The following is a 16,523-nucleotide window of genomic DNA, read 5'->3' as shown; positions in this document are numbered from 1 at the left end:
GGGAATTGCATTGAATCTGTACAACACTTTGGGTAGTATGGCCATTTTCACAGTGTTGGTTCTTCCTATGCATGAGAAAGGAATATTTTTCCATTTATTGAAATACTCTTTGATCTCTTTTTTCAGAGTACTGTAGTTTTCATTGAATAGATCTTTTACTTCTTTTGTTAGATTGATTCCTAAGTATTTCAATTTTTGAATGCTATTGTGAAAGGTATCATTTCATAGTGAAATTCTTGATACTGTTTGTGTTTAGATATAAAATCATCTCCCATTTTTCTCCAAAAGCAATTATTGGATAATTGCCTTACATTGAAGTAACTAAAGGAGACACCTGGTAGTTTTCCTAAACATATGGAGCTACAAGGTCTTTCAAAATGTTGAGAACCTTCACAAATGATGGTTCACTTCTTAAAAATCATAAAACAGTTACAAAGTGCTTCACTGGCCATCAAGTTGGGTGAAATTTACTATAGCAGTAAGAAGCTATAACATTATGACTTCCCTCATTTGAAACGAATTATTGATTTTATTTCAAGTAAAGGAAAATCAGTAGTGTTCATGATTAAAGGAAAATATACTTAAGTTTTCCTACTATTGTGTTTGGATTTTATTCATACTATTATAACTCTTAAAGAGAACCTAAGTTGAAGTACTAGAATTATCCATGTTTAAAATTTTAAGTTGTATTGTATTTCCTTTCCCTGGAAAAGTTGAGGATTTGCTCCTTATTCCTGATACCCTGCAATTTCAGAACCTTTGAAAAGCCGATCTTTTTATTTGATTGTGTGGGCACATGGTGGACCTTCTAATAAAATCTCATTGGGAAATTTTCTGGTATTATTTTTTCTTTCTTCAGTTTCTACCTCATGGATATGATGGATTTCACTGATGTTCTAGTTTTTTTATTTTTAATTTATCTCTCTTTTCCTTCTAGAAGCGTTTCTTGATTTTATTTTCTTACAATTTCACTGAAATTTCTGTTTATTGTTTTATTTTTTAATTACCAAAAATTCTTTTTTCTTTGATAAATCCTTTATAAAATAATATCTTTTTAATGAATGAAATATCCTTTGTTTTATTTTTTTTTTACTCTCACATTTCATACCCTTTGTTTTCCCTCTGATGGTAATGTAGTTATTTTTTCCTTTAAAGTTTTCCCCATTTGCTTTATTACTTGATTCTCCAAATTCTCTATTGTTTTGTCTTTTACATTGGAGGCATTATTCATTTGCTTCTAACAATCTCTGATTGTGAATTCCCATGTAATAGTGATGGCTAAAGGCATATTAAAATGACTGTGAATGGGTATAATTCATTGATAGATGTCCTAGGATGATCAGATGATTATTTAGCTTTCTGGTTGGAAATCCTCTCATTATCTTTATTCTTAGGTAGTTCAATTTTAGAAAAACGTTCTCCAGTACCCTCCTTGAGGGGTAAACACTGGACTGCTGGAATTCTGAAGGGGCCAAAGAAAGAGGGCATAAGAAAGGTCTCTGTTTGGCAAATAGATTTTCAAATGAATTCTATTTGGTTTTTGGTTCAGTATGTCTTTTGTGGCCAGCGTTTTTCCTTCTGCAGCCTTCTATTCCTTTTCTCCCAGGATGAGTGCCCATATCTTTCAGGGATTGCAGAGTATTCACCTGTCTGTGTGGAGAACAGGATGGGTCTAATTGCTTCTTAGCTTGACTTCCAAATAATCTCTTCCTTTCAACCACCTGCCTTACCTGTGCTGTTTATTTTACCAGCTGCTTCCAATTCTTAAACTTACATGTGTTATGTTGGCTTTTTTCATGGAGAAATGGTTATTCCCATTCTTCTATCATTTTTCCACTTTAATATGCTGTGCTTGTTGGTCGCATATTCCTTCTGTTTTTATAAAAGAGAAATTATACTTCTTTTATTAATTCACATTAAAGTTTTGGGGGTTAACTACAGAGCATAGAATGGAAATATTTGCTATTCTTAATTTAGCTAAAGCATTTCACTTTCAAGTCTTTATTCTTTATAACAAAACCATAAAAAGAAACTTTACTCATGAATTCATTATTCATTTATCTTTCCCGGGGATGTTGGAATTTCTCTTTAGTTATGAGATGTATGTTTTCAATTGACAATAAAAGATATAGGATGCTAAAAGTCAGCCTTGCTAAAGTAGCTATAGTTATATGAACATACAAAATTTATTTCTGTGACAGTTCTTAATATAGTAACAATTTAAATGAATACTTACACCAGTAACTAAAAAGTAGAATGAATTAATCACTTAAAATGTGTCTATTAAGTAAGTGCTAGACACTAGTTCCAAAGAAAAGGACTGAATTGTGTATTCTGTTTAGAGAAAAAGCCAGAAGTTTTTACCCAGTCAAAGCTCTTCTCCACTAAATCAAGGGGAAGTTTTCTTTTCTGATGTTTCCATTCCGTTCTCACGACTTCTCTGTGACGTTTTCTCCTCTGCAACACTACTGTTGCAACAGTTCACACGGACCTTGCTACAGGTGAACATTTTGAGTGGTGAGTAATTACAGTTGACTTAACTCAGAAGTCCAGGAAATACTGCATGCATTTTTTCCCTTGGAAATCAACTTAATTTCAACACGATGTCCTCAGCCTCAGGATATGCAATTGTACCTAATGTAGACTCGATACTCCCAAGTGTGGCAATCTTAAGCAGTGTTCATGTTGGCACACCTCCTTTGGTCATCTATCTTATGTACTAGTGGGGTCATATGAGAACTGTCTAGAGGGACACCTTCTCTGCAGATCTGGATGCCTTAATGCTTTTGGATTGTGCTTGGTACATGGTGAGGGTCAGGGAGTCTGGGAGTCTCCACCCTTGAATATCAGCTTTTATCATGTCTCACAAGGTTCCTTTGGGCAGAGCTGTCACTTGGCCATTTGTAGATGTCTCAGTAAATTTTCCTACCACTAGGACAAAATACCTGTTGCTAACATCTTAAGGGAGGAGAGGTTTATTTTAGTTCATGTTTCAGTCTGTGGTCAGCAGGCTCCAATGCATTGAAGTCCTGGGTGGAGGAAAGCTGCTCACATCAGCCTGGAGGGAAGGAGCCAGAAAAGGAGATTTACCCTACTAGGTTACACCCCAGTGTCCCACCCCTACAGACCAGATCCCACCTCCTCACAGCCAATCAGCTATGAGGCCCAGGATCCAATCACCTTCCAAAGCCTCACCTATGGGTGTATGAGGCTCTTGGGGGACATGTAGATATAAACCATAACAGCAGTGAACAATTTATAAGTCTTCTGCTTTCTAGATTTACAGACCTTGTTCTTCTCAACTTTCATCTTTCTAATTCTTTTCTCCTATATGGTTGTAGGTCTTTTGGAAATAAAAGCTAGCAAAAGAATTGCACATAGGTAACTTTTGATTTCTGGTTACATCTGCATACACTAACTGTTATGGCTGTGTCTAGATGTCCCCTCAAAGCCTCATATAGTCATAGGCCGAGTTTTTGGAGGTGGCTGGATCTAGGGTATATGATGCTGGGATCAAGGATGCAATACTAGGATTAAGGGTGTGAGTGTTACCACCTCTAAGGGAGGATAGCCTGGATAGAATATAAAGGGGCAGAAAGAAGCTGCTCTTGCTGCTTGTCACTAGTCACTTGCTTGCTGCTTGCTGGCTTCTGCCTGATCTGTTTAGCCATAGACTGTTTCTCTTCTGCGATGCCCCTTTGCCTTGCCACCCTGCCTTGGAGCCAGCCAACTATGCACTGAAACGATTACAGACTTTGAGCCAAATAAACCTTTCCTCCTTTCATTTTGGGTGTTGAATTTTTTTTTATTTTATTTTAAAGAGTAAAAGAAGGATAACAATAATGGGGGGCTTACCAAATTACAGACAAAGTGGTAGGAAATTATCAATGGTTATTGTTTTACATATTGTTATCTATAAGATAGTTTCTCAGGAAAATGAATAGACAAATAATAGTGAGTTACAGACAAAAGATAGGAGATTATCAATAGTTGTACTATACTTAGGTATCTTCAAAGAATATAAATAGAACTATACATGAGTGACCTACTGAATAATCATTCAATAATTCTCAATGGTTGTTGTAGGAAACACATAATAATAAACATGGATCCATTTATGAAATAGGATAGGAACAATACAAACATTACAGAGTTATAGATAGATTAGTAGGAAAATATCAATGACTGCTGTAATACATGGTGGTATCTTCAAAGTGGTTTCTCAGGAAGACAGAGATACACAAGAAGAATCTAACAAGTAGTTACAGCCTAAGGGTTGTCAAAAATCAAATGAGTTGTCTGGGGCGAAAGCCATTTTTTGTAGCGTTTTCTTTCCAGCCTCCCATCGCATTGGGACCCCACAACCAGTTAGTGTCCTCTCCCCAACTGTCAGCACAGGCAGCAGAAATCCTGCTGCAGACTTCTCCGGAGCTCCACCACAGCCTGTACTGTCAGGGGAAGAATGGCTTTCAGTGAGTCTCTACAGGTATTGTGCAAGGTCCTCCTGGTTTACAGCTTCTGAGCGGCTCTCGTGACCCCAGTCCACTGGACCTCTGACTCCATGAGCTTAGTCTGCATTCTCATGTTCTCTGAGTCCTTGTTCAGCAGCTGCTCCTCCGCTGGCTCTGGACCTTTCTGGTTCTCAATGGCAGGAGCAAGAGTGGCCCGTTGTATGGCATGTATTCCCAGTGGTTGTTCAAAGTTTGAATGATTCACACACATGCGTGGGTGGGCAACTGCAGTTGGTGCATGGTGGGCCAATTGTGTCACTGTTTCTCTGTGTCATGATAGATCTCAGTTGAGTGGTGGCAGCCGGCCTAAGGGCCGGCGCGCAACAGCGCTCACCACCGCATGGCTCCCCATGCACTGGGGGCCCTCCCTCCAGGGGCCTACGAGGCAGGAAGCTAGCCAGCCAGAAGACCAGTGCTACCTGTGTGCCGGAAGCCCTCCTTCTGGGGGTCTAGGAGGCCGGGAGTGAGCCGCCGGTCCGAAGACCGGCGCTCCCCGCCCGAGGCTCCCCGTACGCCCGGGACCCTCCCTCCAGGAGCCTATGAGGCAGGGGGTGTTGAATATTTGTTTCAGCAGTGAGAAGAGTGACTAAGACCTTCTACTTTCTTCAATGGGAAGAAGGAAAAATTATGAAAAAATCATAATTAGTATTTAACAATTATTCTGCCAAGTTATGAGGAATTAAATCTGCTAGTGCATTTGAAAGATCATGCCTTCAGAGAGGTCTTCAAAGTCACCAAGTGCAGGCTCCTCGTTTCTCACCCAAGGAATCCTAGGGCCTGAGAGGTCCATGACTTGAAGGTCCCATAGAAAATTCTTCCTGTACATTTGGTTGACTCTTCCTATTGACTCCAAACAAACACTGAGTCAGCCATATCAAAGTTTTTGGACTAAACCCAACGGATGATGTGAAATTACTTGAATTTGACATTGTGTGTTGTTAAGCAATGTTCAGAACCACAGGTTTGTTCTAAGCGGTCTCTAGAGCATAGTGGACTTTCGGTTACTATCAAGCAACAGTAGAACATTACTATTTTCTCATGCTGGGGAAAGGAGAGAGACAAATTGGGTTGGCATCTGTTTCTGATAGTGTCCTTTCCTGACTCTGTGAGTATGTGATTTACTTGCTGTTGAAAATGGATGCCTGTTCTGTAATCAGCTTCTCTCATGGAGGAGATGAAGGGCAGAATTAGGTATCTGGAGCACCTGGCCTTGAATGAATCCCAGCTCCACCATTTATTAGAGGAGTTACTATGGCAAATCACTCTAAACCTCTATGGTCTTTAATACCTTCATCTGTAAAATGAGCTTAATGATACCCTTGCCTGCTCATCTCCCGGCATTACTGATTATGTGAAATAAAGTCATCAACTAATGAACATATCAAAAAAGATTTATTGCACATGTGTTGTCTTCCAGAGCACACTAGACATAGCCACCAGAGGGCTGAATAGAGCTATCTGTACTCTTGCTGTTGTAGAACCGAGGACCACACTACCCAATCTATAATAATAGCTCATTGTGGTGAGTGCTCCAATAGGAAAATGCCACAGAAAAGTAGAATGGTGGTCAGGCTCCATGAGGAAGCGACGTCTAAACCTAGTTGTGAAGGGTAAGACGCATTGAATGGCGGGGAGAGATTTCAAATAAAGAGCATGGCAGATGCACGGGCTCTGAGGAGGGACTGAAGTGGGCTGATGGGGCTGGCGTGTGGGGAGAAGAGTGGAAGATGAAGGGAGCGCTGTCCTCAGGGGTCACATCATGCTGGTTCCGTGATGAGAGATATTTGTAATCTTGTTAAGAATTAGATATTAATCACGAGTCAGTGAAAGTCCAAGTAAGGCTTAAGACAACATAGCACAGATGTATGTTAGGGCTTGGGGGCTTTATTAGCCGTGCACAGAGTTTTTGGTTCACTTCCAGTATTAAATAGTGATTGTGCTATGGGACGAACAGTAAATGACCTCCCTGTGTGTGACTCCTGGCTCTGGCAGCCTTTTGCTGTGTGATCTCAGGTAGCTACTTAAGATCTCTGTGCCTGTCTTTCCTCCTCTCTGAAATGTGAGGGGGAGCATAATGGTATCCTTTCAAACTGTTCTGAACTAAATGAGTCAATGTATGAAAATTACCTTAAAGACAGTCTAGGGCATAGGAAGCACTTAGCACATGATGTTTTAATTTGTTTTTTTTTATTATTATTTTAGATGGTCTCACTATGCAGTTTGGTCTGGCTTTGAGAAAATGTACACCAGGCTGGCTTTGAACTTGCAGCGATCCTCCTGCCTCAGTCTCCTGAGTGGTGGGATTGCAAGGGTGCATCACCATGGCTGGCTCACATGATTAATTATTATTATCGTTACCTCTATTTTGAAACTGTATCAAGTTTGACAGTAGTCTAACTTTCAGCTAAATGGAGAAAGTGCTTTTATTTGTTTGAAAATATGGGGTATGGAGAGAAAATCCAAGACTGGACCAGAAGACTTATCGTAGGGATGGGGGTGTAGCTCAGTGGTAAAGTGTGTGCTTAGCATGTGTAGGCCTGGGTCTACACACACACACACACACACACACACACACACACACACACACAAATGCCATGGTTTTATGATTAACTTTTAAATCTTACTTTTCTCTTTGTAATTTAGGAGAACTCTTCCTCTGTCACTATTTTATTGCTGTCATCCTTCACATTGTTTGCTAATAACCTATATTAACATGTAGGCAAGGGGCTCCCTGGGCAGGGGTGTAGTTTCCTTCCCTGTCACCTGGTAGCTTTGCTGAGCTCATTCAAGAGCTGAGTGCATCTGGTCTCCTTGTTGTGGAAAGAACTCTGGATTTGGAAATACTGGAACCAGGAAGAGGCTGTAGAAGCAAATGTATTAAATTTATCAATTAAAATTTATTTGATTATGAAATTTTATTTCACACTAGCAAACATTCTTCTGCCATCCTGCCACTGCCTTTGTTTTGCAGAGTAGTCTCACTTTACTGAACAACCCAAGTCCTTTTTATTTTGTCTTGTATTTAGAGTCTGCCTAATTGCATGATTTCACTTTCACTGATGGTAAAACCTAACATCAAACAGAGCCGAGAATGCGAATGGTGATTGTTTCTGTATTAATTACACCACTGCCTCTTCCCAAGTCCTCTGGTAATTGGTAGCATCTCCACATGGCCGGCTTCCTTCCTACGAGCTACATTACAACAGCTTGGTGTCTGGGATCTCAAACGCACTGAACCGTGGGCAAATTGTATCACAGCAGGGAATAATTTAAATCTCTAGAAATGAATTTTTGTGTATTGTGAGACACGGGCATGTAAGTGAATAAAGGGAGAGGAATGAAGTCAGCAAGTACCCTCGTTATGTTGTTTCACCTAATCCACGCCCTTCTGAGCAGCGGCAGGTGTAATCTCCCTCTTAGAGAGGCTGAGGCTGAGGACCTCATTAGCAGAGCTTCATTTACTCAGAGTTATGCAGCAAGCCCAGGGGAGGGCTGGGGCTGGAACATGGTCTTTGATAACCCAAGAAATGAGACCGTGAGTTCTGCAGAAGGTCCTAGACCCCAGTTGCTAATTATCTTCTCCTTGGCTGTCATGTTAGTGATGTTGCCCAAGTACTAGCATTAGAAATAAATAAGGAAGGAGGCTGTTTCAAGTCCAGAAGCTTTGGTGTCAATGTGTTCTATTCTAAGTGATTTACAAGAGATGAGAAACACTGGCCCCTGGGAATCTGTGCTTGATGCATTGGGTTCCAGGGAGTTTTCACTGCGCATGGAGAAACTTGTGCCTGACCCACTGGGCTCCAGGGAATGAGCTAAAACTACCAATCTTTCAATCTACTAACGTACAGCTTCTTCTACATGTATGACAGCCAAAACTTCCCAGACCAATTCTGACCGTGACTTTTGATCAAACTGATAGTGATGAGTAGTTTAGATAGGACCATAGTTACATTGCTTCTTCAATCTGATGGACAGGTATGGAAGAACTGGGATAACATATTCTCCCACTTTAGGACAAAGCCCAGGATTGTTGATCCTTGAGGCAGGTGACCATTTCTTTTCTTTTCTTTTTTTGTTTTTTTTCTCCGGTACCGGGAACCGAACTCACGACCTTGTGCTTGCCAGGCAGGCGCTTTTGCTGCTGAGCTAAATCCCCAGCCCGACCATTTCTTTTCTATGGCAGAGACAGCTGTAGATACAGCCAGAACTGTGGGAGGCAGGATATGTGGTGGGGTCAGAGAGATTTGTACAGTCATTTGAACATTCACAGAGGATTGTGCATCTGTGCTGTATTGTGTCTCAGATATCACTTTATATGTGGGAAAGTTGAGGCTCAGACTAGTAAAGTGACATGTTCAAGATCATGCACCAATTAGTGGCAAAGCATAGCCTAGAATTCTCTTTCTTTGGGGTTCTTTCCTTTGCAAGGTCCTTTAAGTCCTGGTTCTCAACGTTGACTTTCATATTGGAAATATTGGAGGAAGTTTAAAATGCTAATGCCTAGGTTCCACCCCAGTGATTCTAATTTAATTGGTGTGGAGTATGTTCCAGGGCATCAGGGGTTTTAAAAGCTCCCAAGGTGATTCTAGTTGGCAGCAGTTTAAGAACCTCATATCATTGATTCTCAACTCTGACACACATTAAAATCACTGTGGAAGATTTGGAAAAGTATATGTACTGGAAGCCCCCACTCCAACACAACCAAACCCAAAACTCTTGGAAGAAAATTATGAGAGAATAGAGGAGGAGGAATTTGGATGGGACTTGCCTTCCTTCACTCTCTCTTACGATCAGTAGCCTTCACTGCCATATTACGCCTAGTTCCTTGCACTAGAACCGCTATGGTTCTCTGTCTGCTTAATTTCAGCTGCAGACATTCTTTTTGGACCTCTCATCGGTGGTGTTATTACTTCTGGGGGATGTTAGGAACTAATGAGGAAGGAGGGTGGAAGATAGAGTTTCATAAGCCCAAGGAGACCCTCCTGGATGCTAATATGTTTATTTCCATCAAAACACTGTTTGTTATGGTTTAACTAGGCCCCTTCCAAAATTCAGGGGTTGGTATAAAGAGGTAGGTCCTCTCACAAGTACATAGGCTGAGAAGGCTCCTTCCTTATTAATTGGATAAGGGCTCTTTATAAAAGAGGTTTCATACAGCTTCTTGCTAACTTGTTCTCTTCCTTTCTACCATGTGATGATACAACAAGAAAGCCCACCACATGTGCTAGTGCCTTGATGTTGGACTTCCCATCCTCCAGGACTATGAGAGGGTGAATTTCTGTTCTTTGTCAGTGACCCAGTCTTTGGTATTCTACGATAGCTGGACTAAGGTACTGTTCATAAAATTCAGTTATAGTGACCTGAGAACCTTTCAGACAATTGTACCTCATCTGTGAACTATTCATATTTAATAGGTCAGCTATGGGGTTTTTGTATCTTTAAAAAGTTCTCCAGGGGCAGCCAGGAGTTGGGAAAACGTTAAGGGTTACTGGATGCTACACACTTGAGGCTTGAGCGACTGTGCCCCAGTTCACTTGGTGAGCATGGACACCTGTGGTCAGGGAGAAGTTATTCAGTGTTCCAGTAGCAGTGGCCATATCATTCTGCTCATTGCTCTTTGGGCTCCCTTAGTGAAATTTGGAAATACAGTAATGTGTTCTTTGTCCTTCCCTCCTAACCTCCAATGCCAGGAACTCAAAGTCTGGGACAACAACAAGTCTTGTGCTAAGGAGCTCATCAGTGTTTGGGCAGGAGCTGTGACGATGACCACAGGAGTTCATATCTACTTTCACTGCCTTCCCAGGCCTTTGACCATTACAGGTTTAGGCTTTTCATAAAAGGATCATGTTGTATGCAGGTACAAAACCAAAGGCCTGTTAACAGAGGGAACGCAGAGGGAATAAGAGCCAGTAGATCAGGAAGGACCTTAGAAAATAAGCTCTAAGTGTTGGTCTTTACTCTTTGGTGTGACCCTGGTATTATCCTTGGGTCTGCTGCTTCTCCACTTTTCATAAAGGTGACTGAGATTGCCCAGTTGTTCAGGTTAGTCTTGATCTTGTATCTGGGAAAGACGAAAATATGGCTTGTGGTTCTTAAGAATCACATTGGGAAGGCATTGTGGAAAAATAGGAAGCAGAATGGAGAGGTGGGAAAAAACTCATGGAAACTCCCTCTGGCTTTCTATCTGCTCAGTGCTACACAAAATGCAAACGGAGGCTGGGAGCTGGCAAGCCTTTGTGCTGCCATCCTCCCGCACGTCATATGCCTCGGTGCAGCGCCCCTCTTCTGTGAGGGCTGACTTTTCTCATCCACTGAGAAGCACTGTTTTCTCCCTTCTGGGTTCCTCAGTGGTTTTGTTGCCCTGCATAGGATCTGTTAATACCATACCTTTCTCACCCCAAGCCTGTCAAATTCCTTTAAGCAGGAACCTGCTCCCTCACTTCTTTGACGGCAGCCCAGTACAGCACTTGTATGCTAGAGTTTGGATCTGGAATGTTCCCCAAAGGCATCTGTGTCACAGGCTTCTTCCTCAACTTGGTACTATGGGAGGGAGGTATGGAACCTTGAAGGAGTGGAGCCTAGCAGAAGGACTTCATGTCATTATGAGCTTGCCTTTGAAGAACACACTGGGTGCCCAGCCCCTTCCTCTCTCATTGCTTCCCTGCCACTGTTAGGTGAATGGGCCTCTGACACCACACACTCTCACCGTGAGGTCTGTGCCACATCACACGCCCAAAGTAGCAGGGCCAACTGACCACGGACTGAAATGTCTGAAACTGAGCCCAAATACTGCTTTTCCTTTATTAAGTTATCTCAAGTATAGTGTCACTGTGACAGAAAACTAATACTTTGTGCATAGCTGTACTCAGAATTGAGAAAAAAACAAACAAACAAACAAACCTGAAAAGCCCCTTCTGGTTTCTCCCATCTTGTTGACTTTGATGTTTAAAATATTTTTTTCTGCTGGGTTCTCTAAATTAAATTTAAATTGAGATTTCTGTGGAAGGCAGTTGTGCAGTAGAAGAGGCTTCAGCCAATGCATTTGTCACGTTTCTAAGTCCAAGTAATCAGCAGAGCCCTAGCGCTACGAGGAGAATGTTGGTGCCAAGCTCTGTCACTTTCCTGACCTCAGTGTCTCAAAAGATCTAAACTGTGGTCTCCGAGACAAAGACTGGGCTTCACCACTCTCAGTGGCTGGCTCTTAGCCCATACCCAGTAAATGTCTGCTGGGTGAACTTGTCTGATATAACTGAAGGCGTCAGTTTGTAGACACTTCAAGTAGCTTCTAACGTGCAACTTGGCTCAGTTTTTTTGTTGCTTTCCTAGCATGATGGGGATACTATTAAGTTGAGACGATTCATTAGTCATTGCCAGAACAGTTTTATTGGGCTGACAATTACCATGTATTTAACTTCTCAGATCCCCATAGCACTTTATTGCTGATTATTGTTCTACTAATCCATTCAACAGTGATAGAGTTGCATTCAGTTTAGCAAGGGCCAATCTATACAGCTAGCTGCGTGCCCAGTGAGCGCCCAGTTAAAACTCCCACAGAGGCCCTCTCAGACGACACCAGGACCTTTAATTATGTGCTACTAATAGGGATCATACAGATTTCCTTTGACATTTTCACTCAGCAAGTATTGTAGACATCTGTGATTACCATTGTGTAGAAAAGTTACTAGTGCAGGAATAATTAAGAAAGCTTTCAAAGACCAGCATCCAGGAAATGAGTGAGTTTAGAAAAGAAAGGGAAGATGACTGACAGATTTCTAGGGCTCTTATGTTTATATATATCCTCAACAGAAACCACTTATTTAAAGAGTATTTTTTCTGTCTTTATCTCCTTAAGAGAACATTATAAATTCATCTGATCTAAACATTCATATGTAGAGAAATATGTATGTATATAATAAAAAATATAATTGTAAGCCAAGTTTGTGTTGTTACAAAGTGTTATACATGCCACTCCGTGAAATTAAAACTTTGGATCTATATGGTGATGGTTTCAAGCTCTATTAGCAGGAAAAAGCATTTCTTCTGGTAGGATGGAAGGTTACGTGAAACCCCAAAATATAAGATACACCAAAGAAGCATGTTTTGCGTTGAATCCAGAGCTTCTCTTCCCACAACCACACTCTGTAGCTCCCTCATCCCCACATGCTGTCTCAGCAGAAGCACCTCTCTGGGACTCATGGGCTCTGCACAGTTTGAAGCTGTTGCCTTTTTTTTTTTTTTTGTGCTCATGCTGAGGATTGAGCTCATCCATGCCAGGCAACTGTTGCACCTCCTGACCTACATTCCCATGCCTTTTAAAATTTTACTCTGTGCCAGTTTTGTGTCAAGTTTCTCAGCCTGGCCATGAACTTGTAGTCCTATTGCAGCCTCCTGAGTAGCTGGGATTACAAGCTTGTGCCACCACATCTGGCTGTGGTGGTACTGAGCAGAGTTTAAGGAATCTCTAGTATGAAAACAGACTCCCTTTCTTCCCTGAAAAGACAACCAGGTAAACCTTTAGTTACCTCTCTGGCCTAACTCTATTTGATAGATGTGGTAATGGCAGACAGATATTTTAAAACATTCCATTCATTTAATCCTCACTTTGATACTAAGGGAGTCTTCAGGAAACATGGTTCTTAGGAAAATTCCAGCAGACAACAAGTAGAAAGTAAATGTGGATATCAGCATTTGTTATCAGGCCAGCATTCAAGAACAATTTAACACCTCCAAAACACAAGACACACTGTGCGACATCTTTATTATGAGACATCTTTGCTTGGTGTTTTAGAAGAAGTGATCAATTCTAACAATAATTCTTACAAAATATTTTACGTAAGGGAATTATTCAATAAATAGTTGAAGCATAAATTAAACATAGTTTATAAAATCTCTGATTTTTTGATTTCTAGGCAGCCACTATAAAATTTAACCGTATAGCACAACTTAGTAGAGCAGTTATGTTTTGGGAATTTGTATAGTGGAAAAGGCACAGGATAAGATGTCTTACCATTGGAGGTACCATCTTGCCTTGGAATAAGTGAGTTGATACGATATCAAAGCTCAGAAAGGCTAACTTATTTTCCCAGGTTCCTCATCTGTTAAATGAGGAGGTTTAACTGGATGATCTAAGGTCCTTTTCAACTGACATTCTTGATCTATGCTGTTGTCAGGATGTCACTGCCTGTGACACACGTAGGTGAACCCACTGGAGAGACCGGCTGTGATTTGTGCTGCCCCACTCTCTCTTCTGATCACTAGACCCTTTCCCGCCTTACCAGCCACAACTGTGCCCTGCAAATTATGCTGACATGTGAATCTTACTTGGCACAGAAATAGGTTTCTGTGCTCTGAATGAGGGCCCTCTGCAGGTCACCTATGCGGCTGCATTTTAGGCTTGGTCATTAGCAGCTGGATTTCTATTATATTCCCTATAGTTGGATTCTGCACATCAGGATGATTTATTGACTCCTTTTGTTAGTCAGGAATCTATATTTTGTGTCATCATTTGTATCATCAAATATATGCATTATGAGAAAAATAGAATGAATCACACTTGGCACTTTTTAACACCATAATTATTTTTTAAAAATAAATGGTTAGAATGTAGTGTTTGTATCCATAGCATCTTACTTAGCTATAAGTCACTTTTTTGTCCTTGAATTTTCCTGATTCAGAACCTTCAGCAGAATGTATGCATGTGTCCCTAATTGCACATGTATTTACTCTGGTTTCATTTCTTTCTGTTGTAAGCGTCACTTCTCTGTATCGAAACTCTAAGAAGGCACATGGATCCAATTGCAGATATTTGTTTGAGAGATTTTTTTGAAAGGCATGAATCTAATTGTGAAGGTACCCTTTAGTGGTTGAACTTAAACATCAGTGTCAATAAAAATCACAGAAGATTTTTGTCAAATACATATTGGAGGCCTATTCCCAGGGATTCTGACCTAATAGGTCTAGGTGGATCCCTGGAATCTGCATTTTTATCACTAACCTCAGGTGATTCTGATGCAAAAGGACATAGTGCTCCAGGCGTCATATAATGGCTCCTAGGATGGTTGCATTGCTGCATGGTGATGACCCACTACTGGATATTCTCCACATGGCTCAGTTCCTTCCTTTTGTCTTCAGCCTGCGGATTGCATTCAGGTATCTCTTAGGCTAATATATCAGTCAATGCTCACTAGAGAAACAAATTTAATGGAAGATAGGTAGGCTTTCAATGGCCATCTGCAGAGTCAGGTGTTTGGAAGAATGCAAAAGGGCCGTCTGCACGGTGGAGATCTGAAGGAACCAGTCAAAAATCAAAAGGCTTGGAACTTACTGTAGAGCCCCATGTGAGTCCACACCAGGAAGCTGAAAGGCCTGTGCTGGAATCCAGGACATGGAAGTCCAAGATGAAGGCAAAGACGGGCTCTCCTCTGAAGAAACTAGAAGTAAACTTTCTTCCTTCTTTCCTTTTTTTTTATTCCATTCAGGCTGCAAGCCTATTGGTTGGTACCACCTACACCCAGAGCAGGTCATCAGTCTGCGGTAAGTCCATTCAGTAACAACCAGAACTATGCTAAGCCAGTCAATTGGGTGTTTCCTACTCAAGTTGACACAACAGTTAACTATCACAGATAGATATTTTTTGTTTTTCATAGAAAGGCTTCACTTCAGGGAAGTAACCCTCTGTTTTGTAGGTGACTTTTACGTATGCTAAAATTTGAGAACCACTTCTGAAAAGGAATATTTTAGTTGGATAAAGCTTTAATACATTTACTAACCAAATGTTTGTAATAAAAAAATGTGGAATTCAGTGATTGGACTTAGAAAAGTAACATTCTGGACAGAACATTTATATAAGAATAAATAGATATAATACTGGAAGGGAAGCCATATAACATTCAAAGAAAAGACATCACAAATTTAATAAATGCCTCTAGGGGCTTCTTATGCATTGAACGGTTTCTTCACTCTCTGCAACTCACTTATTCTCCTTTCTAGGGCAGGTGCTCAGAAATATTCTCTTTGGACTTCTCTACTGAAGTGGCTCTCCTTACCTCCTGTCATTGTTAATTGTGATATATCCACTTGACTTCAGTAAGAACTGCCTAGCAAATCAGTAAGTTCTGTTCTGGGTGTGTGCATGGGTGACTGAGATGAAGGCTAGCAAATTGATGGGGGAAGACCCACCCCAGATGTGGGTGCCACCAACCGATAAGTTTGTAGCTTCGAAAGAATAAAAAAGGAAAAAAGAAGGAAGAGGTTCCCCCTTTGTGGAGAAGTTCTGCTCTTCACCATTCCCTTTGGACACTGATCTCCAGTTCCTTCTGCCTTTTGTGGTAGAATTTTCAGCTTTTCAGTGCAGTATCTGGTCTTTTGACAGAGACTCACCCAGCTGACTCTACAGTGAGTTTCCAGGCCGGCAAACTGCAGCTGCTTCAGGCTCCTGTGGCTCTCCAGTGTACAGGCAGCCATTTTGGATTCTTTCACCTCTGACCCCACAGATGTCCCTTGGGACTCTTCCACTTCCCACATGTAATCCTCCCTAATAAATCCCTTGGTATAATTATACATGTCTTTTATATTGATCCTGTTCCTTCAGAGAGCACAAACTAGTACTCTTCTAATGAAGTCAGGGAGAACAAGCTAGGAAGTATATATGCAACTGTGGTCTCAGGCCATGCACATCAGAGCCTCTAAAAGTTTAACAACATGCAGATTTCTGGGTTTCACCTTAGTCGTAACAGAATAGAGGGGGTAAATCTTGGGAATAGGATCTGCATTTTTATGAAACTGAAGCTGATTATTATGCATGCTGAAGACAAGATGACAGCCTTGAAGTATACTATGATGCAGAACACTTTACCTTCTCTCCAAAACAAATAAGGTCTCAGAGGAGTTGTGAGAATGGAGTGTCCAAGATTCTAAAAACTACCAGAAGTTTTCAGTCTAGCTTGTTGCGTGAGCCTGGGCAAGTGTCTGAATGTGGAACACAAAGCCAATGATTCTTAGAATTGGTAGCCA

At 41.1% G+C, this 16,523-nt stretch overlaps 1 long non-coding RNA gene across 1 annotated transcript in view; it reads left to right on the top strand.

Moving 5' to 3' along the window:
* LOC106147023 overlaps positions 1-16,035 on the top strand; it is a 22,751-nt gene extending 6,716 nt beyond the window's left edge. Inside the window, exons 3-5 of the long non-coding RNA XR_001231720.1 lie at positions 14,990-15,044; positions 15,501-15,618; positions 15,883-16,035. This is a non-coding gene — a long non-coding RNA (uncharacterized LOC106147023). The remainder of the gene's footprint in view (positions 1-14,989; positions 15,045-15,500; positions 15,619-15,882) is intronic.
* Positions 16,036-16,523: the final 488 nt, after the last annotated feature.

Source organism: Chinchilla lanigera, unplaced genomic scaffold (assembly GCF_000276665.1).
Source record: "Chinchilla lanigera isolate Chin_1 unplaced genomic scaffold, ChiLan1.0 scaffold00111, whole genome shotgun sequence".
In the NCBI taxonomy this organism is placed as follows: Eukaryota; Metazoa; Chordata; class Mammalia; order Rodentia; family Chinchillidae; genus Chinchilla; species Chinchilla lanigera.
Note: the sequence above shows the minus strand (reverse complement) of the source record. Positions and strands in the feature narration are given on the sequence as shown.